At 42.5% G+C, this 22,505-nt stretch overlaps 1 long non-coding RNA gene across 1 annotated transcript in view; it reads right to left on the minus strand.

Annotated features, from left to right (window-relative positions):
* LOC138064163 (uncharacterized) overlaps positions 1–670 on the minus strand; it is a 35,042-nt gene extending 34,372 nt beyond the window's left edge. Inside the window, exons 1-2 of the long non-coding RNA XR_011137460.1 lie at positions 382–670; positions 169–226 (exon numbers count right to left, since the gene is read on the minus strand). This is a non-coding gene — a long non-coding RNA (uncharacterized lncRNA). The remainder of the gene's footprint in view (positions 1–168; positions 227–381) is intronic.
* Between the last annotated feature and the right edge of the window lie 21,835 nt (positions 671–22,505).

Raw genomic sequence — 22,505 nt, forward strand, 5'->3', positions numbered from 1 at the left:
AACAAACAGAATGTTCTAAATGATCAAGGTTAACAGTACTCTGTTTAGACAGTATGTATGGTAGAGCCTTAACAAATTACTAGGGTATCTTATTTAGGATTCATAGTGATGATATTTGTTGTGCAGTCTTGGCTCTTGGCATGACACACAAGAATTAGTTAGTATTACCTTCTGCAGCCCTTGGCTCTTCTTTCAAGTACTGACTCGTCTTGAGGCTACCAAGTACCTTAGAGGACAAGGTCAATGGTAGAGGTGATATGGTTGCAGCAGAATGAACAGTAAGCACATAACAGATGGTGATAAAACATTAGAAGAAATATTTAAGTATTGTGAGAAATTACTGGAAGCACTACGTATTCATTTGTAACTGAAGAGACCTACCTCATGCTGAAAGATGCCATGGAGTTTGGTGCTCGCTGCCAGGCTGCAGCGCTGGCGAAACGCAGCCATTTCAGGTTCTCGTGACTACCATCTTCCTTTTCGATATCTATATGTAAGATATGCTAAAGGTCATAACATCCGAAGGTAAGTTGTCATCTGTGAAGACTTTAAAAACTGTCAAAATTGTTCAGCGTGGTGCAGGAGAAATCCAGGAGTCCAGTATCCAGTTAGGAACAAAATGAACTGGGAAGCATGTGGTTGTGCTTGTCTCTGGATGGTTTTCAGTGCCCAATGGGGGGACAGAGTAGTTTTCATGTGAGTCTGTTTTGTTACTTGATGTCCCTAAATAGAAAAAACTAACTTGCCAAAGTCTACTACTACTTACTGTTGTAAGTAGTGCAAAATTCTAATTGACAGGGAACTTTATAACGAAGACGACAATCTCCCCTAAGACTCCAGGAATATAAATTAAAAAGGGCAAGGGAAGGACATGATCTAAAAGCTGAAAATAGTTGAAACAAACCCAGAGGCACTGGTTCACGCTGGGACGGTACAGAAGATTGACAGATCTATGATATTGTCAGGAAGCAGCAGCAGAGCTGGGAGCCAAGGGCGACAGCAGGGCAGGCAGGCTCTCCCCGATGAGGGCACAGGTGCCCAGCCCCTGAACGAGGAGAGCAGAGCAGCACCAAGGAATGTGCCCAGGGGTGTCTGAGGGGCCTGTGGCCACCACACCAGCCACTAGAGAGAGGCTTGCTGAGGCATCTCTCAGCTCTTTCCCACAGCCTAGCTGTTTTCCCAGCAGTCTGATCCAAGGCTGCACCATGGCAGAGCTGACCTACGACTCGGGCAGCTAAATGCTCAGGGTGTATGGGATAAGCATTTGAGCCTGTTGGTGCACTGACTGCGTGGCAAATACTGAATTTAAAGAGATGTTAAGCCTATGGAGCTGATGTCATGTTCCTGTGTGTATAAATAATGCAGTCTTGTGTTAACTAACACTAACGCAAAAGACCCGAGAGAAAATAACAGGTATAGTTAGAAAACAAAAACCTACCGAGAAATACTTGACTAAGAGTATGGAATTGTTTACTTTCCAGTAACATTTAACATGCTCCATGTAGAACAGAATTTATTCAGGAGTAGAAGGTGCATTGTCTTGTAAACTTCTTGGCTGCGTTCAGCGGCTGCTTCCACAATTGTAAAACTAGATCAGTGCAGTACTGAGTCGCTCAGTGATACTGATCTGAGTTGTCTTGCATGGCATGTGATCGTGCTTCTGTAGAACTAGCCAAAGGATGTGGTAAAGAACACAGACAAGACACAATCTTATCCATCTTCCGTCAGCCAACATAAAATTAGCATGAAGCCTGCTTAGACAAATCTGGATTGATCTTTCTGATGAGAACGTGACCTCCCAAAGTTAGTTTATACCAGAGCAGAGCATCACACTGCAGTGACTTCTGGTCTGGTGCCAGGAATTAGAGAGCTGGAGGCGCCATGTTCATAGAAGCGCAACGTTAGCCTCCTTGTTTCACCAGGGATTGGTGCTGCTACAGTCCTTTCCAGATCCCTTCTGCCATGCCTGATATTTATGCCCACAGTTTACCTTGCCTTGAAAGAGATAACAAAGAAGCTCCTCTGGTGAGATTGTAGCCTGTGTGTATAACAGAGGTGGTGGGACTTTGATCTTTCCTGTGGTTGGAAAATGAATGGTCTCTAATTCATTGGCTCGCCTGAATTTTTCATTCCTGCCTTGTGGTAGTTTTTTTTCCTTCTCTCAGTTAAGTGTGAGACTTCAAACTTTTTGTGATCCATTAATCTAAAAGGATGATTCAGGATGATGTCATGCAGGAAGCCTTGAATCTAACGTATCGTGTGTGGTCTTTGCACAATGATGACTGCATCCCAAGAGTGTAAGAAATTACTTTATTTGAGCTATTCATACATCTTATGTAGACAACCATACTAAAAACACAGTTCAGAGCGGGATCGAAAATTTATGCTCATAAAGTAAGTAGCTTCCTAGCCTTAGAGAAGCCTAGGCCCACAAAAGGCCGTTAATGTTCATACCTCTGAAGGAGTGGAGCAGGAAATACCCTGAAATGTTGGATTCTTATTTAGAGCTCTTGCATTTATATTTCAAACTCCAGTTCTGAAAGTATGCAAGTAAGTATAGAGAAAGATGTCAGAAATGAGGATGGATTTTTGAAAGTGAAGGCAACGTTTCTGCTCTAACATCTGGGACAATGATAAATCTTAAAAAATGTTTCAGCTCAGACTAGAGTGCAAGTGTTTTGTTTGACTCATTCCTTCTGTTTTTTCACACTGAGATGAAAGTGTGACCTTAATATGTTAAAAGATTGGATGGGGGAGAGATTTTTAGATTGAAATGGGCAAACTCCGGTGCTAATCTCCACAGAGGGTGAATCCATACCCCAGAGCGCATGCCAAAGACTTGTTTGTAGAAATGTATGATAATGACCCAGGAGCTGGGGACTGTTTCTTGCTGAGCTGATGAAACCCAGCATGAGGATGGGTATTGCCAAGTGCTAAGGACAGATTATTTCCATGAGGCATGAGCCTGGGCTTCCCTGCACAAAGCAGAAGACCAAAAGGAACTCAGTAGGCCTGCACGAACCTTAAATCTTTGCACTCGCTCACACTGGCTTTCAGTCACGAGTTTGCTGTTCTTTCAAATTCAGCGTACATAAGTTACTCCCATCTTGCAGTGCTGTCAGGTGCTGAAGTGCAGAGGCAGATCTGCTGTGGCACATCAGAGTAATTGGAGGGAAATAGGAACAGAAATGAGACCAGCCTTGTGTGTTAGTGAGAAGGAGGAGCAGAAGTAGATCCTTACTATCACAGTTATGAAAGAAAATGTTTGGTTGAAAGTTCTCATAGGTAAGTAAGGAAGTTACTCAATATCAAAACACTGTTCTCCTTGAGTAATGTGCAGGGAGCGTTACTGAAGTGCCTCTGAGTGCCTTGTTTGTACCTTTTCCGGATGACTGCAGAAAAAAATGTTAAAAGTCAAGCGAAAACCCCCAAGGCTAGGTCTGTCTTTCAGCTAATAGTTATTTTTCCCTCCCTTATTAGCTGAGCCTGAGTCAGTCTTCCTTCTTAAATCTGTCACTCCTCTTTTTCCTCTTGGTAATGCTGAAAAGAGGAAATGAAACACACTAGTAGCATAACCAAATCAGAAAATGAATATGAAGTCCTACTGATGTACCTCAGACTTCTGGCACCTTCAGAATTGCATTATGTTTATTCATTTCTACAAACAGTTTTTATAATCAAATGTTCCCTTCTCCAATGATAAATGTTAAGAGCAGGAAAAATGTATTTAGTATCTGTTGGAACTGGAGAGAGAGAGAGCGGAGACAAGTAGATAAGCGTTGCCTGAGTAAGTGGCTGTTGCAGGCATTTTCATCTCTTGAAAAATAAAAACATCCTTCTGTTCTTGGTCTGCGACCATGTCAGATAATTGCTCTTCCCTTTTCTCATTCCCTTTCTCCTTGGGAATTCTGTTCTCCAAAGGCAAAAATAGCTTCTGCTGGAAATGTGTGGTGATGCAGTATAGTTACAGAAGGTGAAAGGGTAGTGAGGAACTCAAACAACTCATAGAAGCTATGTAGGCCACTAGCACTGTGGAGAAAAGTGCTTTTGAGTTTTTTATCTTGTTTGTTTTTCTGCTGGAGAAGAAGTTTGGTGCTGACACATTTAAAAGTTAAAGGATATATCTTCAAGGAACAGATTTGCTAAAGAAGAAATGTCCTCCTAATTTGCAAGTAGAAACCCATTCTTTGCTCTAAGCTTCCAAGGTGTGCCCAAGACATCTTTTCGGCACTTATCTCCCTGGGAGTCTGACCAGGAAAGCAGTCTCTGTGATTCTGAGACTCTGCATAACCCAGGGAAATTGGAGAAACTCCTGAAAGAAATGCCTCTCTGTTGCCCTGAGCAATGGTTTGCTCTCTGCAACAGTATTCTGCATGCTATGTGGCACACAGGCAAAAAAAGTCTTTGACTCTGACCTGTCTCTGTTCCTTTAAAGGATGGGGTGAGGAATAGGAGAGACGAGCTTCTTGTTTCCTTCAGACATTTCATGCTGTATTCAACTCTGCTATATTAGCATATTCAATAAACTTTGTCAACAGTTTTAATGCTATTTGTTCTAGTTATCTCATGCCTTACCACCAACAACTTTGGGCTAATTAGTGGGAAACGGCAACACTTCAATATTATAAAGTTCTGCAGCCACTCAGTTGACCTTAGCTTGCAACAAAGGTTTTGAGAACAGTTTTGAGAAGACTGTGTAATAACCATGCTCAGCAATATTAACAAAGATGAGAATTTGCTGGCACTGCTATTTTTTTAAGATCTAATCTTATCTGTCTGTGAATTTGCCTGATGCTGAAATGTGCCGTCCTGCAAAGTCCTCGTGATGACTACAGCTCCTCCTAGGAAGATCGTTTTGTATCTGCGCAGTTTTGGGACAGGTTCAATACCAAAGTCTGCTTGTTCTAGAATCACAGTGATGGCTTGAAAACCCCTGGGGAATAACTCTTGCTTATCACGCTAGGTAATCTGGAAAAAGAAAGCTTATGCCTGATATCCAGCTTGTGGTCAAAAGAGCTTGTACGAGAGTTCAGGACGGTGATGAGGAAAGGCACTTCTGGGTGTTTTACACAGCTTTTCTGCAGTGAGTTTCTCAAGTATGCTCAAAACTGTAACTGATTTTATACATTCATAGGATGTATCTTTGGTCCAGGAGAAAGAAGGGTTTGAGCTCCTATAGATCAGCAAACTGACAACATTGTCAAAAACTCTTTTGATCTGAGAAAGATCGCACAAAATAGAACCAGTTAAGGAATGAACACAAAGTATATAGATGAACTTGAGAAAGGTTGTCTTCTGTCTGCCCTACCAAAAGCGGTAAGGGAATACTGCAGTAACCTTTTAGCTAGGAAGCAACCCAAGCATGCAGTGAGCCTTAGCATAGCTATGTTAGTTAGCTATGTCAGGCCAAGTATATCAAGACATAAAAAGCACCATCCATTACAGCAAGCTTCATCCATGTGTTGTATTATTTTCCAGAGTCCTTGAAGCCTTATGGCAACGTCTAGAGCTTTTGTTGTACCACATCTAACGTAATGGATTTTGGCCACATGAGCCTAAACTGGGCCTGTCATTGAAAGCTTGCATTTTGCTGAAGGAAAACAAAGGATGGGAAGTCTTTTGGAAAGCAAGTGTAAGCGGTGTGTGTGGGCAACTCAATGCTTGGGTATAAACACCTGTAATCTCTCTTAAAAATCAGTTTTGAGTTGTAAAAATTTCTGCTCCTTAGGGGACTTAGGGTAGAAAAAGGTTGAATTTGGAAGGAGAGATTGCTAGGGCCAGCAGCATTTATATGCCCATAACTGGCAGAAGGTTGTGTGATTATGAAATATGGTGTTGTATTTTTAAAAAGCAAGAAACTGCATGCTTACCATAGCAACCTTTTTGCTATGTGGTTCACATGCTACAAAGATACATGACAACTTGCTCAAGTAACTCCCACACTTGCCCTTGCAATGTAACATTATGAATTTGTAAAGCTTTTGTGGAAATTGTTTAAAGAAACAATTCCCAGCATCTAAATACAAGTGTTGGGTGGGGGGAGAGGATTGAGTTTTTTCTTCTTTCACAAAAAAAAAAAGAAAGAAAAAAAACCCGCTAAGCTTCTGTGAGTTAGGTAACGTTTGCTTTTTCTATTGTACCATGTGAAAGGGAATAGGAAAGTAGCAAGTATGTGATCCACTTGAGTTGATCAAAATCAATGGCACTTTGAAAGTGCCTTGGATTAGAGCAACTCTCCTGTGTAGACAGTCCTTATGAGTTAAAGAAATGAAAGTGTCCTAATAGGCACTTAATTCACTGGATTGATTGCAACCCCTTCTCAGCTAGTGTCTTCAGAGATTTCTGACACATTCTGAGAACAGAACTGGAATTATTAGTTGATTTGGTGCCTAGGGCTCCAATGCATTGGAGCTGAACAAATATGTGACGGAGAGTGTCCCTGCCCTGAAGTGCATATAATTTGAGACTTCATCCTGATTTCTGTAATTGAGAACTCATGGGATTCCGCGCAGGCTGTGCAGGCTGATTGACATGCAGTTTTATGGGAAGGGTGAGAAGAAGAATTCGCTGTTCTCCCTGGATTTCCCCACACCCACCCCCGCTGAACCAGGAATAAATGCGGAGAGAATCCACCCGGCTGCCCTGCTTTCCGCCCCTGACAAGCTGGCTGCTTGTTAACGCGATGAAGGAAAGTGGGCACGGGTGGGCAGGAGAGCAGCTGCTGAGAACATTTTAGGGAGGACATTCCTGAGAGAAAGTGTGAAAGCAACTGGGAGTGCTAGCCCCGTGCGTCCTCCAGATAAGTTTGTGATGCTGCTATGCGACCCATCTCTCTCTAGTTCAAAAGTTCTGTTTTTAAGATACCTTGGGCCAGGGAGCAGCAGCAGAGGGAGCTGAGGGTGACAGTGGGACGGGCAAGGCCCTTCAGACAAGGGCACAGGCCCACAGCCCGAAAATATGGAGAGCGGAGTGGGCCTGAGGACAGTGACCGGGGACAGCTGAGGGGCCTGTGGCCCCCTCACCAGCCCTAGCACTGAGATGAGTCCGAGGTCAGGCCAAGGAGCCACATCAGTGGGTCCAGGTCAGCGAGGTATGTTCTGAGAACAGTGTACCTGCAAGACAGCTCAGGCAAAGACCTGGGGAAGGGCCTGAGCTTAAATGCAGCTCCCAAGCTGAGGGAGGCTGAGGCACTCGATAAGGGGTCCACGCCTCTTTGCCACCACATAGATGTTCTCCCCGCAGGCTGCACCCAAGGCTGCACCATGGCAGAGCTGACCTTCAGCACAGGCAGCTAAACCCTGAGGAGCAGCAGGGAGAGCTTGCAGTGTCTCTGCTCCTCACTCGGGATCCTCACAACCTCCATGACTTTTAAGAGCTTTTTCTCATTTAATTCTGTCATTTCCAGAGCTCCAGTCTCATGGTAATATGTCATTTCATGGGTTCTCCGATATACTCATCTTTCAACCCGTTGCACTGCGGATTATGGAGGCAGAAAGCATCCTGCATATAGCAAGCGTATCAGGCATGCTAATAATGTTTGTTTGCTTCAGATACTCAAATGCCATTGAGCAGAACAGGCATCTATTGTGGAATGACATTCTTGAGACCTGCCCCTCTCAGGAGGGCATTGCAACCACAGGAAACAGTAGAAATAGAAAACTCTTAGCCCTGTCTTGACTGACTGCTTGCCTTTAGTAGGGGGCTGCCAACTGAGCCCTGCTCCCCTTCCTGCTGATTCAGCTCTGGAGTTGCAAAAATGAGAGTGGCAGCAGTGTACACCTTCGCCTCTGAATCCTTTCCTCCCAAGCTGCCTCCCAGCACTTCTTGTAGCCTAGCAAGGGATAGGGAGGGACACAGTAACAGGGATGGAGGCTTTGTGGAGGCACACCAAAGGTCTGTGGCAATTTTGAGCCTCGGAGGGAAACGACTCCCTCAAAAGGCTAAGGCTGGACCCTGATGCTGTACTATCACCGTAACTGTGTGTTACCACATCAGCTTGAGATGCCCACATGTTAGATAAGTGCGATGTTGGGTAAAATGTGTTCGGACGGAAAGCGTTATAAATGGGGAAAATATCACTTAGGTTATGGAGGCAAGGACTGTGTCAGTCAAATTAGCTTGACAGTTTCCAGGATGAGCTCCCGTGTTTGACTTGCCTCGCTCCTCTTCTCCCCTCTTGACCTGATGTAGTACTGAAATGACTCTAGAGTAGAAAGGTCAGATTTTGAGAGCGTATTACGCTGGCAGCTCTATCTTCGTGAGGATGAAACTGGATATGATTTGCAGAGGTAAGGAAAAAAATATTCCTCCTTTTTTCCTTTGTTAATATGCTATCTAGTATTATTTGATGCTGAATTTTTTTAGTCTTGGACGCTGTGACAAACCAAGGCAGGGTTGTGACAGACCTGTCCAAATGCCAACTTCTTATCTTCCTACCCAGGAGCGGATGCAGCCCTAACGTCAGTGAAGTCACCCTTGTCCTGCCTCCTCTGTTGTGGTAAATGACAAGGGATGAGACTGCAAGGCAGGGCGACAGTGAGAAAACCTCTTCTCTGAACAGCATTGCAGATTCAATCCAGTTCCCCAATCCTGGCACACGGGTGAGAGAGCTGGGGAGTTTGAGATGTGTGCTGGAAGGGAGTGAAGCCCCCTCACCATGTTTCTTTGCTCCTTTGCTTGAGCTGTTTGTATTCAGAGCTGGGTAAGGGTAGAGGAAGGACTAATGTGCCTGTCGCTAAGTAGACTTGCTGTGGTTTATTTAAACCTCCTGTGAGTGCTACGCTGTTCTAAAGCTCTGAATTGGAGGTGGGCCGAAGACTGCTATTTGCTCTACCCACCCATAAGTAACCTCACTTATTGCAAATATTATAGAAGCTGTGCAGCCCTTGTGTACCCGTGTACTTTCTGGTATCTGTGCAAAGGCCTGGTCTTTGGGCTCTAAATGGGTTTATACTCTGTGTGTGTGTGTGTGTTGTTTTTTAACTGAATATGCATCTCCTCTTGTGCCATATCTGACAGCACATACAGAACAGGGAAGCTATGGTAGATGAGCCAGATACCATGCAGAAAGTGTCTTCTGCTCTCAGACAGCTGTTCCTGGAGTCTGGATGCATTGCATCTCTGCAGAGATCCTGTCATGGAGTTCTTGTCTGCTTTCTTCTTTCCCCTTGGTTTAGATTTTGTACAAGTTTTTATAGAAGTGGGTTGTTTTCTGGTACTTAAAAGCCAGTATTAGGGTCTACGTACCAAAGGATCCTGTTTGTATTAATTATGTATCTGGAAACTTCTGTGAAGGATTTGTGTTGGGGGGTCTTAGAAAAAATATGTAGTGGCAACACACGGAAAAAAGGCTGTGAACTTGTCAATATTAATAGATTTCTGGGTTCACCGTTGTTAGGGAGAGGCAATGTTTTAGGAGAGTCCTTCACTCTCCCCTGTGTAACAGAGGAGAGAAATGGACTATAAGATGGTTTAGCTTGCACTGTAAGCAAAGCCTTGATAGATATATATTGCATGTTTTTTTTACACACACACACACGGACAAGGTCAAATGTTGTCTCAGTAATGGTCAGTGAGAGGGCTGCTTTAGTCACTTGCTAGTGAGAGGACCACTATGAGTTCTTGAAAGTCTGGTGGGCCAGTCTTAGTATAAAATCAAAACAGATAAATGAGCTCTCCGATCCAGGGAGGTTTTAAAAATGCCTGTGACTCTGGCATCTAGAAGATTCTTTCCTGAGGTTAGAAAAAGCTCACTGTGTGGAGAAGAGGAGTTTACAGTTTAACAGCGCTGAAGCTGAACTCCTTAGACACAGCTGCTCTTTTCAGGCTATTTTGTTTCAGTCTCCCCTGCGCTGTGGCTCAGGTTTCATGGTGACTGCAGCAAGCCCTTACTGACAGCTGCTGTGGTTGAACAGAGAGAGCTCCTGGTTTCTGACACTGCCGAGCTTTCCCTCGGAGCTACTGCCAGAATGCCTAATTTAAAAAAAGCCTGTGGTGTTTCATCATTGTCTCATTCTCAGAATACGATTTTGGGGACCAATCTGAGTTAATTGAATTTCCCTCTTATGACACTGGGATCGGCGGTATTTATAGCAACCTAATTTGAGTTTTCACTTGCTTAAATGGATATACTGTTCATATTAAGTTTAAAGACGTACGTGGATCTCACGGAGGGCTCAATTTTCCAGGCTAGGAGGCTATCGTAGGCAGTATCTTGCCAGCAGCTGGAGAATATCCTTGTGGTCACAAGCAGTTCAGTTTGTGAACGGGCAGCGATGTTTGCTTTTTTGCTGTTCTTAATCAATTTGTTCACGTTAAACTACTCTGGGATTTTAGTCTATTGGCAGAAATGAACGTGTGTGATGGGGTTATGCGTTTGTGAAGTTAAAAAAAGAAAAAGAAAAAGAAGTTTTAGGTGCTACAATGTTTTAATGATGGGTTTCTTCTCTAGAGGTTGCTGGGAGTAACAGTTAAAGTTTTTTGCACCCTGCAATGCACATGAATCCCCTCACTCTCACCAGTCTCCTCTCCCCCAAGTATTTAAATATTGTCTCTTCAGTGAGTTAAGTTGACATAGGCACTTATTTAACACAACATGTTTCTCATGGTTTTTTTAATTATACCCAGTGCTTGCCAGTAGGTAAAATAAAAGCAAGCTAAAGTAAGACTCGGTTAGTATGATTCTCCGTCACAGATTCCAGACAGTTCAGAAGCTGGTCACGGTGCCATCATCTGCGTTTTGTTCCTGAGTGTCATCAACTCCCTCTGTCACACCCTGGCTTTTCAGCAACTGGGTGCATTCCAGCTGCCCCTGCAGTTTCAGAAAAATAGGTCCAGTTGACTTTTGATTCCCTCAGTCATAAACAGGAGATTTCCACAGACACTCTTCCAGGCTTATTAGAGAACTGTGGAAGTGGGAGAGCAAAATACTTCCAGTTTGTTCAGCAATTGTGTTTGCAGAGAGCAGACATGTTTTTATTTGGGGGGGATGAGGGGGGAATCATTGCAACTTGTGTTGTGTGTCTTAAATCAGCTGTTGTGCTCTATTAGAACACAGTATTTTGCTGTATTATTCACTTTTCTTGAGCACCTCCACATTCACAAAAGGGAGCGGAATGGAGTCATCAGAGGTTTTGAGAGTGCAGTACACCTAGACCAAAGCCCATAGTCATACCTGCCTCTGCTCGGGCCTCAGGCTGTGTAGGGGCAAGATAAGATTGCATAGGGCTGGCACCCTCTTTCCTTGTTACTGCTTTGTACTAAGGACAGGTGGACCCTGTGTGTGTTTCCTACTCTGGTAGGATACTCTGACTGTATGGAAGGCTCGCCTTTGCACAGGCGGCCTCCGCTATTTAGCAGTCCTGGAAAAAATTAGTCTGATTTCTTCTAGAGCCTTTTCCATGAAGGAACTTACTTCTGGTGCAGCCGGAAATGAATTGTTATCGCAGTGTAATCATGGCGAGAAATATCATTGTCTAGACGAGTTTAGACACAGAAGAGCTTTCAGTATAAATTATTTCTTTTAAAACTGTGCTTTTAGCAACTTCTTAAGAAAGGTAGCGTCTCTGACCTACGCTTCTCAAAGTGCAGCTTTTGAAGTGCAGTGTCAAGACGAAATTGCTCTGTTTTTTGCCTTCATCTTCCCTCCCTCCCCAATCCACAAAGGTCATTTGCCTGAAAGCGGTAGGTTACCATTTGCTTCCTTGTCTCGTAAGGGTAGCCCATAGGAAAAGACAGACCTGCATATAAAGCCTTTGATCCACATCTATTCTGAAGCAGGCTGTTCAGGAACACAAAATACGCTGGCTTTTTGCAGTAAGTGGGTTTTCCCTGAAGGTAAAGGAAGCTCATGTCTGAATATGCAAAATTTGAAAGAAAACTACCTGGGATACCGTCACCTGTATTGGTTTTAGATGCTAAAGAGCGCAGGCCAAGCATCCTTGGATTTCTGTGACACTGGCTGAGGCTGCGTTTGACATTGATGTATTAGGGGACCAGGGGCCGCAAGAGAAACAAGAGCGGTTTTTCCCTGTTGCGCGTATCACCAGTGGGTCTTCACATTAACTCTCAGTTGCAGTTGGTGCTGCATCTTGTTCTCCAGCTCCTAAGGTAATGCTTCACATGAGAAGAGGTAGAGCGCCGTTGTCTATGCAGTTAAGTTTTATTTTGCAATATGGTATTTAATATGAACCTCCTATTTGTTTTTTAGCATTCACTTATTTCAAGAAAAACCTTTCTGCAGCCACCCCAGTTGATTTGATTATACCTTCTTGGCTTTCAAACACATGTTTGAGAGAGACTCCATTTCTCTGTCAGAGCATACTGTAATTAAAGCAGCACTACTTATTTTCATGTCCAATTTTATCTTACTGCTAAGGCTTTATTTTTTTTCCTTTTTGTTTTCTGTTACTGTCCTGCCAACCATTTACCTCCAGGAATCATAGGACTGATTGAAAGGACAGCTGATCTTTGTTCTTTTTGCTACTAATTTTATTAGACACAGAGGCCTTCCACTTAAAGGGAGCTTATGGGAGGAGGCTTGTCTTCATTGTGTTCGACAGTGCTAAGCAACGCATCCTCTTGCATTGTTGGTTTTCCTGGGTGCGCTCTGGGGAAGAATGAAAAAAAAATGCGCTACCCTCCCTCCCCCTTCCCACTTTGTTTACTAAATCTCCATGGAAGTTTGAAAGATGAAAAAACAAAACAAAAAACCTCAACTCCCCCACCCCCAGCAAAAAACCCCTTCTTATGTTGGATAATGAGATCTCAATTAAAATTCAACCTATTTAAGAGGAGAGTATCTTATCATTATCGTATCTCTTTAAGCGATTTAGTATGTGCAACAGTGGAAGCAGATGAATCAAATACAAGCACTTGTGCTGAAGGGTACAGACGAAGAGGTTATAGTTGGGGCTGATCAAATTAGACAATGCTCTTTTGTTTACATCACAGGCTGCAGTTTCAGTTATTCACAGAAGACATAAATAACTCGTTTTAACTGCCAGGCTTTTCAAAATTTAGGATGGTATGCTATTGTTTAGGGATGCAAACTAGTATCCAAGCATTATAACATGTGAAGCATCAGGAAATTTGATAGAAGCTAATGCGTTCTCCAAGCTCCAAAAGTAAGCTGGTTATTTATGTACTGGCATGTGAATTCAGAAACTATATGTGGACACTTCTGAGGCCAATATGAATAAATCATTTTTTCTCCACAAAATTGGTCACACAAAAGTATTTGACCACGTAACTGTGTATGAAGGCTAATAATAAGCCCTTCTAAGAGCATTAAAACTTTGATGTTTATTTGCTATGTTCAGGAAATTAAGGCGCACCTTGTACGCTACCAAACATTTGGTTTATTTATTGACATCTCTTTTCTCTACAGTTATTTTTCACATAATATCGTCCTGTCAAAGATTTCTTTCTCTTTATGTGGCAAATAGAAGCTAGACAGATGTTCAGATTTAATAAACTGGGCCCTTTAGTAAACACTCCTGAGGCAAAAGTGTCCTAGGAACGGAGAGTTCATAGCTGATGTGCCAGAGTAATATGTGCAAGATTTTTATTCCCCATCACTACTACTTTAATTAAAAACTAATACTACTTGTTTTTTGAGAAAGGAATAATCTTGGTCTGGTTGGTTTGCTTGTGTTGGTTTTTTTTTTGCACTTATGAATGCAATGAACATCCGCAAGCTTAGGAGTAATACATATGATTGGAGCCTTCAGAACTATAGACTAACACTGCAAGGGAATCGACCTCAGATATGCCTGCCAAGGGGATGTATGCAAAAAGTTGAGAATTAGTAGGAATACTTATAAGTCGTTGCCAGCTTCGTACATGCAGTGGGATATATCCTAATGATGAAGATGAGTTGATTAGTTATAAGTGTTTAGGGGGTCGCTAATGTGGTAGTGGGCTTTTTTCCTTCAATGAGAGCACAAGTTTGGGGTGTCTGAGATAGTGGAGATGAGGGAGGAGGGTATGAGCAATTTTCTGGTTAGTTGTCAGAAGAGAACTGCACGACTTATTTCCCCTTAATACTTAGTCTTCCTGTTTTAAAGTCTTTGGGGATGGGTTGAGGTGTTCTACCATAACAGTGATCATAGGAACTTGAAAAATAGGGTTGATAGCTAACATTGCATCACAAGGAGAAATAAAAACCTCGGCGGTAAATGTGCATGGAAAGCAGAATGTAGACTTCTTTGTGTATGCTTGAGCAAACATAGGCTTACTTTAATATTTAGACAATCAGATTGTTCTGGCCTGAAAAGTTGTATTATAAGCTGGAGAGAGCCTGAGACTTCTCTGATGCTGTGAACTCCAAATCTGAAGGAATTGCTGGTGCCTTCTGACTAGTCCTGTCATGCGCATGCGTAAGGAATATGTTAGGGGCAAAATATTCCAGGATTTGGCTACCTTAAAATGTTTTGTTCATTTGTTTAATAGAGGCTGTTTGTGCTGGTTCTACAAAGAACATTAGATTTTCAGGTGTCTGATGCCCACCCTCAGACTTAGAAACCGCTGGATTTTGAGATGGAAGAACTTCCCTTCTGTTCTCATTGCAGCCATCTTTTCCCCCTGCTCCTCTGTCTGCCTCTGAATGGTGGCATGTGATAATGAAAACTGTGAGATCGTGAAAGGGTTTCTCAGTACTAATCTTGTTAACCTGGCAACACTGCCCTTAATTAGCATGAATCCCCCTCCTTCCCTTTCCAACTTCACTTGTTGCTAGAAGAGGTTTTGTTTTGGAATCTGTTGGATGCCCCAGGGGAGCTGCAGCTTGTTTGGTCTCCAGCTACCTTCCCTCGGTGGAAAGCAACAGCAGCTGTGCGAGACTACGAGGACTGAAGTTCTTCAGCAAGAGTTTTCAAAGCAAAGAGAGAAATTGCACAAATTGACAGGAATCAAGGGACAGAAAGAAAATGCTAAAAACTGGATGAGCAGCTAAATCCATTTTAGAAATACATTTTCATCTTAATTCTTGAAAATGAGTTGTCTCTGGTTGCAGCCTTTTATTTAGATTTTGTAATTTTAAATAGGCAGCAGTCTTCAAATGTTAGTGGTATGTTATATCCTTCCAAGCTGATTGCCAGGTACAAAGCCCAAGCAAGTTGCATTGGGTTTGTAGGCAGACCTCAGGTCCTGAAGCAACAGAAGATGAAAAGTAAAAGGGAAACTCTGTGAGTAGCAGTGCAAAAATGCTAAGGTCAAAGCCTTTCCCTTAGCTAGGGAAAGCCTTGACCAAGGCTTTGGTCAAGTGGAAGTTGGGCGTTTCCTTATCCTGGGTGACCCTGACTGCCAAAGCTAGATGTCTAGGATTTGCAGGCAATGCATCTGAAGCATTGAGTCCTTTTGAAATATGCTCCCCAATTCTATATGCCTAGCAGAGAGCTGCCAATGGCTGGCTGGTGGAAATGCTTTCCAGAGGGGCAGGTGGCCTAGTAGCTAGGGCTCAAGTCTAGAGCGAGATCTCTTTGCCATGGGTTTGTTTGTTTGACCTTTGAGGACGAGTTTCCTCCTGCTTTCAATCTTACATGACTTAGATGCTTTAGGAAGAGTGTAGGGACAATCCCGCTATGAGCAATGACAGCTTAAACACAAGAGACCCCTGCTCGTTGATACCTAGCAGAAAACCTGTTTTGTCATATTGCTGATGAGGGTCATCTGAATACTGATAGTATCACTTGACTGCAGGAAAGAGGCTTTAACAAGTTGTGAAGTAGGAGGACTCTTGCCTTTTGATACAAACGCTTTGCAGTTGTCTGTTTTTGGACTATGACTTTTTTTCTAGCTGTGTTATGTACTGTCTATATATACCTTAACATCCCAGCCTGTAGAAGGGAGGTACTTTGTTAGGAAATAAGGTCTTCCTCTTCCAGCTTCTGTCACGTGTTGGCCCAGAGGGTGATTAGCAAGTGCTGAAAACTTTCAAGGGCAGAAAAGCACAATAGTTGAGCACAAGCAGTGCATACAATATGAAATCTGAAACTTAATGTCTTTCACTGTTCGGAAACCTGCAGGGAGATATCGTAGCTGGTTGCAAACCATCTGTGCAGGCAAAAGAAACGCAATAGAGAAGGTGGCTCATATTTGAAATGATGTGAAGATGGGTTGTATCTGTTAAGCGCACCTATTCTTTTCTGGAGTCTGTTGCTTTTGCTGTGTTACTTATTTATTTAGTGCTGCAATAGATGTCCAATAGCTTGAAGAAGAATGAATAAGGTAACTGCAAAGATGAACAGATCTGTGTAAACAGATGTAGTGATTTTGTGAATCTCAAAGAAAAGCCAAGGAAATTCTCTGCTATTATTGAACTAAAGGAAAACAAATGAATAATGTATAAACCCCTCCATTAAGTGAAGAAAATTGTACTTTGAGGGTGAAAAGAAAATACTGTGAGCTGCATTTACTGTAAAAAGACGTGTTATACAATTGAAAGGCTTTTGAACAACAGCATAACTGACAGAGAAAGGTGCTAACCGTTGTTAGGGGTGAGGAGAATAATGCTGTGCATCTTTGTACCTTTGCTCCTAACTCCTCGCTAACAAAATTCACCTGTATTAGTTTTACTGCAGTTTGGTTCCCCTCTCAGAGGAGAAAAATCCCAACTGCCCATTTGACAGCTGAGTGGCATGACTGACCTATAGCTAAGAGCAAACAAAATATAATGTCAGGTTTGTAGGATGGGTCTTTCTCTGATGTGATTTGCAGATGTTGGGAGTTTGTAGGGCCCTGCCTTTCTAACTTAGTCTGCTTGAAACGGAAGTAAATTCTGCTCTGCCTGGGGCCTGTCAACTATACTGTGGTGCAGGAGGAGGCGTATGCTCTGTAGGGTGTAGTTGGCCAAGTGGGTTTTCAGGGAAATGTTTTTTTTTCCTTAGAGGTCTAGGTGTTTCATGAAGACATGTTGTTCTCCTCGTGACTTGCAAAAAGTGAGGGAGGCTTCAGCTGAGTTAGAGTATGAGGCTGAAATGTGTCCAAGGCGAGTATGAACTACCACTGTTTGAACGCTAGTCTTGTGTGTGCTGCAAAGTAAGACTTGAGCCGGGATCTCCAGGAATATTCCACTCCTTTGCATTTACCAGCATATACCCACTTGTGCTTTACCATGAGTACCTCTGAGGTACTCAAGACTGCTTTTTTTTTTTTTTGTCTTTGTTCCCAGAACAAAAGAATGAGAACAAAAGAAGAATAAGAACAAAACCAAATGTTAAAAGCTAATAGGATGCTGCATTATTTCCCCCCACCCCCAAGAGCTCTGCAGCTGAATGCAGCTCCCTGGGACTGCAGCAGAAATGTGGCAGCGTCTCTGCACTGCGGCCTGGCTCTGGTGAGCCACACAACTTTTGCTTTTCCTCCGTGCCCGTTATTTGCTGGAAGGTGCAATAGTAGTGGGCTTCCCTTCTTGCCCCCTGAGGAACGGATGTGTGGGAAAAGCTTTTCTTTGGAAGATGTTACAGGTCATGAAGACCAAGCGTCTGAATGAATCTGTGCCTGTATTAGTTCAGCCTCTCTAATGTAGTGTAAAAGCATCGCGTTTATTGAGCAACAGAGCGCACAAGAATTAATTATTCTTTCTTTAAAAGTAATAAGAGAACATACAATTCCATAACATTGCTCTGCTAAGAGCTGCAGTGGGCACTTTTCATTGGAGTTTAGTATTGACACCCCAAGGTTGGGGGTGGTATTTAGCAGCAATTTTGAGGAATCCAGAAGCGCAGCTGGAAGAGGGCGCGTTGTTCAGATTTCCAGGGGCTCAGACTTTAGAAGTCTTGCAGCAGTGAAGACGGAGGTCTGACCTGGGTGCTCCTACAGCAGAGCACTGGCATGACCTCGCTGCTGTTAGGTCTTATTTATACCTCTTAGAGACTAGCATCAGACACAAAATGCTTTGTCATGTAAAAATATCTTACTTATGCTACAAATTACAGAAAGTTGCGCTTAAGTTCTGTAAAAATTTTGCATGTTTATGAGGCAAAAGCTACTTGTGCTGTTAATGGCCGCTCGGGAGATGAATATGTATAGTAATGGAGACGTGTTCCTCTTGCAATGATGAGACAGGTACTTTAGAAAATTGAATCTTAGGTTAAAGTTTTAGGCTTTTTTTGTTTGTTTGTTTTAAAGTATTGATTCTTGACTGACATATATGGAGAAAAAAAATTGTGTTTCTAAGTTTGGGTGCAATATTCTCCATTATTGTGGGGTATTCTGATTCTTGGGGGTTTTCTGTTGCTTTTTAACTTATTTTCTCTCCACAAGTGTGAGGAAATGGCTACATGCTCTTTGCTTGTAAATGCTAAGACCCCAAATCCGAAATACTTGCATGGGATGGCAGCTATTCTATATGCTGGCATTACTCAGCATGCCCTGCGCGTTACACCTGGGACTTACCTGAAAGCATTTTGGGGTTGCCCAAGAAATGATGGGCTCAGAACAAAAACTGTCTTAAAAGTTAGTTACCTCTGGGTAAAATACCACTGGGGAGGCCTCCTGGCCAGCAAATGGGCAGAGGCGACTGCTGCCTTGGTGGGGTTACCCACCAGCCCACCTCATGTCCTGCTCTCATGTGATACAATTTACCGTACCTGAAAATTAACCCTTTTTAATTTCTGGAAACAAGCAGATCCCTTTGAGAGAGGAGTAAAGGAGGAGCTCGGTTTTAGAGCACTGTCAACAGTTGTGTTAATTAAACTCCAGCGCAGCTGAGAGTGGATGATGCCGCTCATTAAGAAGTGAACAGACTATTTTGCAGAAACCAGTAAATATATTCAGTGCTGAAAGGCTTTAGCTGCCACAACTAAAGCTGCACAGGATTTCAGCATTTGACAGGGGTGAGGCATAGTATGTACCCTTTCTGATCCCATTAAACCATTAAGGGCTTTATCTGAAGCCTATTGGAATCTATTTAAAAAGCTACTATTAATCTAGGCTGACTTTGCTTCACATCCTTTGTTTCCAAAATGCTTCCATGGGGGGATTTTTTTTTTTTTTAAACCAATACCTTTATTACTCTTTCTGTAATCCTGTCCCCCACCTCATTCCCTGTTATTGGCTTTTTTGAGATTTTTCTTCTGATTGTGTATGCTTCTGTTTTCATGGGTTACAGAACTACCAGGGACTGGCCTAAGTTAGGTTCATTGGCCATGACTGCAAATTTTCCGTAATCCAGTGTGTTTTTTTTTTTTTTTTTCCCGGAACGTTCTTGGCTGGCAGGAGGAGTGAGGTGTTGAATAATGAAACCATGATGGGCAAGTGGTATCCATGCTGCACTTTTGTGTTTGACACCGCTTAAAGAAAATATTAGTACCAAGTTGGAAGTATGGAAGTCTGAAAGTGTGTGGGTTGTGAACAGAGAAGCAGGAGCACTTTTTGGTGTGAGGCTTGAAAGGAGCATCCTTGCTTTAAAAAAGAAAATATATATATAAAATTAAAAACCCCTCTGCATGGAAATTCCTGCTTTGAACCACAGCACTAACCTCTTTCCAGTAATTCAAGGAATGTTCAAATAGTGCAAGCCTGGAAGAAGCAAGGGAGAAATATAACACATCAACTCATCCCACGTACTTCATGTAGAGTCTAGTACAGAGTCACAAACAGTGAGGTTGCATAAATATTTTAACAGCAAATTCTCATGTGCTTTTTTTAAGTGACTGGCTAATGCCCAAATGGTTGTATATTACAAATTACCTCTGAAATGGTTGCACCTCTTGTAAAATAAAGCACTTAACAGCATTTCACATATCATTAACTTCTTGCAATGTTTTAAGTGAAAAGTCAACTGCAATAACTGATGTTTTAGCTTTTCCCATTCATTTACTGTATAGCCAAGTACTTTTGTGGTACTTGAGTTTACATGAGTGTCTACTACTGACGTTCCTATGTTATGTCCACAGCGCACTGGGAGTTTAGAGAAATATTAACCACGTTTGAATCGAGGGGGAACTGAGGTTTTTAAAATAACTTTTGTGATATTTTAGAGCCAGCATCCCAAAAGAGTTTAGGTGTTACTCTACTTGAATTTTTTTTTTTTTTTTCATATCTCTTCCAAAGATCAATCTATCTAGTGCAATACTCAGACCTGGCTTAGGTCCCTGGTTTAGGCCTGTCCTTGAATAAAGAATTAACTCGTCAAGTAAAGATTTCTTTGTAGTGGGTCAGCTTGTTTTGGGGGGCGGTAGGAAGAGGGCTTAGAAGAAAAATGACTAAATGCACAAAGTTGAGTAAAAAGGTGGGGGGGAAAGGGCTAAGGCGCTTAGCGAGGAGTGCTTCTATCTGTCTGGGTTCATCACCCCACTCCATCTCTTGGAGTTAGGCTCTTTCCAGTTGCGTGTGATGTCTCTTTAATCACAGCTGAAGAAAAATAACCCTTGTCTTTTAATTCGTCACTTAACAGGACAAGAGATGCTCAAAACCTTTCATGAGAAATGAGCGTTAAAATGGTAGTTAATACTCTGAAACTCTGACCATTTAGTTGTTATAACTATTCTGTATGTTTTCATGTTGAAGCAATTTTAACCTTGATCAGACTAAGCTTTCCTATAACCATCGCCCAAATTGCCTTCAGTCTCACTGCTCGCTAGTGTTGCCTGTGCGACAGCAACAGTGAAGTAAAAAACAACTATATGTAACATTGTTGTCTTGTTTCCTTTTTGCAATATATTAAACACAACATCCAGTAAAAATATAAACACATCTTTTAATAGTAAGGTCAGCACTTCTTAGCAGAACTCTAAGCAGACGTCTCTGTGACCTTTTACGCTAATAATTCTGTTTTCCTAAAGTATTAAAAATGTACAGTGAGGCACGTTCCCTTTGGTTCACGTAACTACCTGTATTTATTTACTGTGAGAGTGTCTCATGGATTTCTGTTAAGTATACAAGTTTCTGATTATAGTATTGAAATCTAGGGTTTAGGCATTGGTTGGTGTTCCATAATTCTGTAAAATAATCTTCACTTGTTACCTAAGACCATAATGGCACAGTGGCCAAAACAATCCGAGATCTGCAGAATCTACCGATCGATGTGTATTTTCCACCAGGAACTGCTTTATTCTTCTGGATATAACACTTGCCAGGCTTTGCCTGATGCGAATGTTCAGGCTGTCTCTGACTCCATAAAAGCAGAAGCAGCAAAGTACCAAGCCACTGGTGCTTCCTCCTATCCAATATGGCAAGAAAGAGAGGCTATAAGGAAATGTGGATATGACACGTCTTATTACCTATGGGGATTTGAGTACAGCCTTCCTGCTGTCTAAGGGAGAGCATCCTGTAACAGGGAGAAGGATGCTGGCTGACTACGCAGTCATTATGGCATGCACCTGGAAAGGAGCAGGAGAAAAAAAGGTGCGTGCTGTTTCATGCTCTTATATGTATCTTTATATTCTGGTCATCTGAGCATATATAGAAAACGAGATGGCTGAACCAAATCTTCTTCCAGAAGTGAAAACATTTCCTCTCCTATGAGTGTCCTTGCTAGCGAGCTTTTGGGTTATTTCAGCTGCTTTTCCTCAAAAAACGAAGGCAATATCTCTTTTGGCAGATGCACTGATCTCCAAGTATGTTAACAGGCGTGGGTTATGTACAACTACCCCGATGGGATAGAAATCAAATCTCAGTGAAAAGAGTGGTGTTTCCTGTAGATTAATTGTGGATGAATAAATCGTCTTCTGTGACTCCTATTTCACGGGAGACTTATGTACCAGAAGTGGTACAGGCTACCAGGATGTGCAATTAAAATATGAATTTACTTGCCATCAACATATTCTGACAGTCTGCAAGCTACTTGGAGCAGTAATGCATGTGTAGCTTCGGGGGAACTTCTATCTATGTTTAAATGAATTGGTGAGCAGTGGGGGGTTGCTTCTTGACTCTTCACGAGGCAGATAGGAGCCCAGAAAGGGACGTGGTGATTTGTGCAGTTGCCTTGTACCTAAATATATCATCAGTCCACTTTTCCCTTCCCCACGTGCTTCTGACATGGCTGTCACTATATCACTTTTATGACCAGAAAATGTTGATATTTACTTCTATGATTGCATGAAATACTTGAGATATCTTGCACAAGCAATGCGTCCGCTTTTGGCAGGAAAAAGAATGAAGGTCAGGCATCAGATGGCTTTCCTTAATCTTTGAGCTGAGTTTTATTATTTGTTCCACAGAGCCAGGCTGTGGAGCAGGTATAAACTGAGATAGCCCTGGGTAGCATTTTGACTTGGAGATGATTTTGGGGTTCTCCTCCTTGCTGTTCCCTCCCTGCTCTGGGACGGCAACAGAGAGAGAAATAAGCATCTGCAATGGTCAGAACTCTTAGAAGTAAAGGTTGGCCTCGCTCAGCTTCTGCATCATGCGCTTAGGCTGAGCCAGAGCTGTTCAAATAACTATCAGGCAGCTTGAGCAGCGGTGCAAGGTGTGCTGCTCTTTAGCTTCTTGCAGTGCCAATAGTGAGAGCTGAGGCAGAGGGAACTTCATAAACTGAACCGTGCATTCACATGCCACCAGCT

Source organism: Struthio camelus, chromosome W (genome assembly GCF_040807025.1).
Source record: "Struthio camelus isolate bStrCam1 chromosome W, bStrCam1.hap1, whole genome shotgun sequence".
Taxonomy (NCBI): Eukaryota; Metazoa; Chordata; class Aves; order Struthioniformes; family Struthionidae; genus Struthio; species Struthio camelus.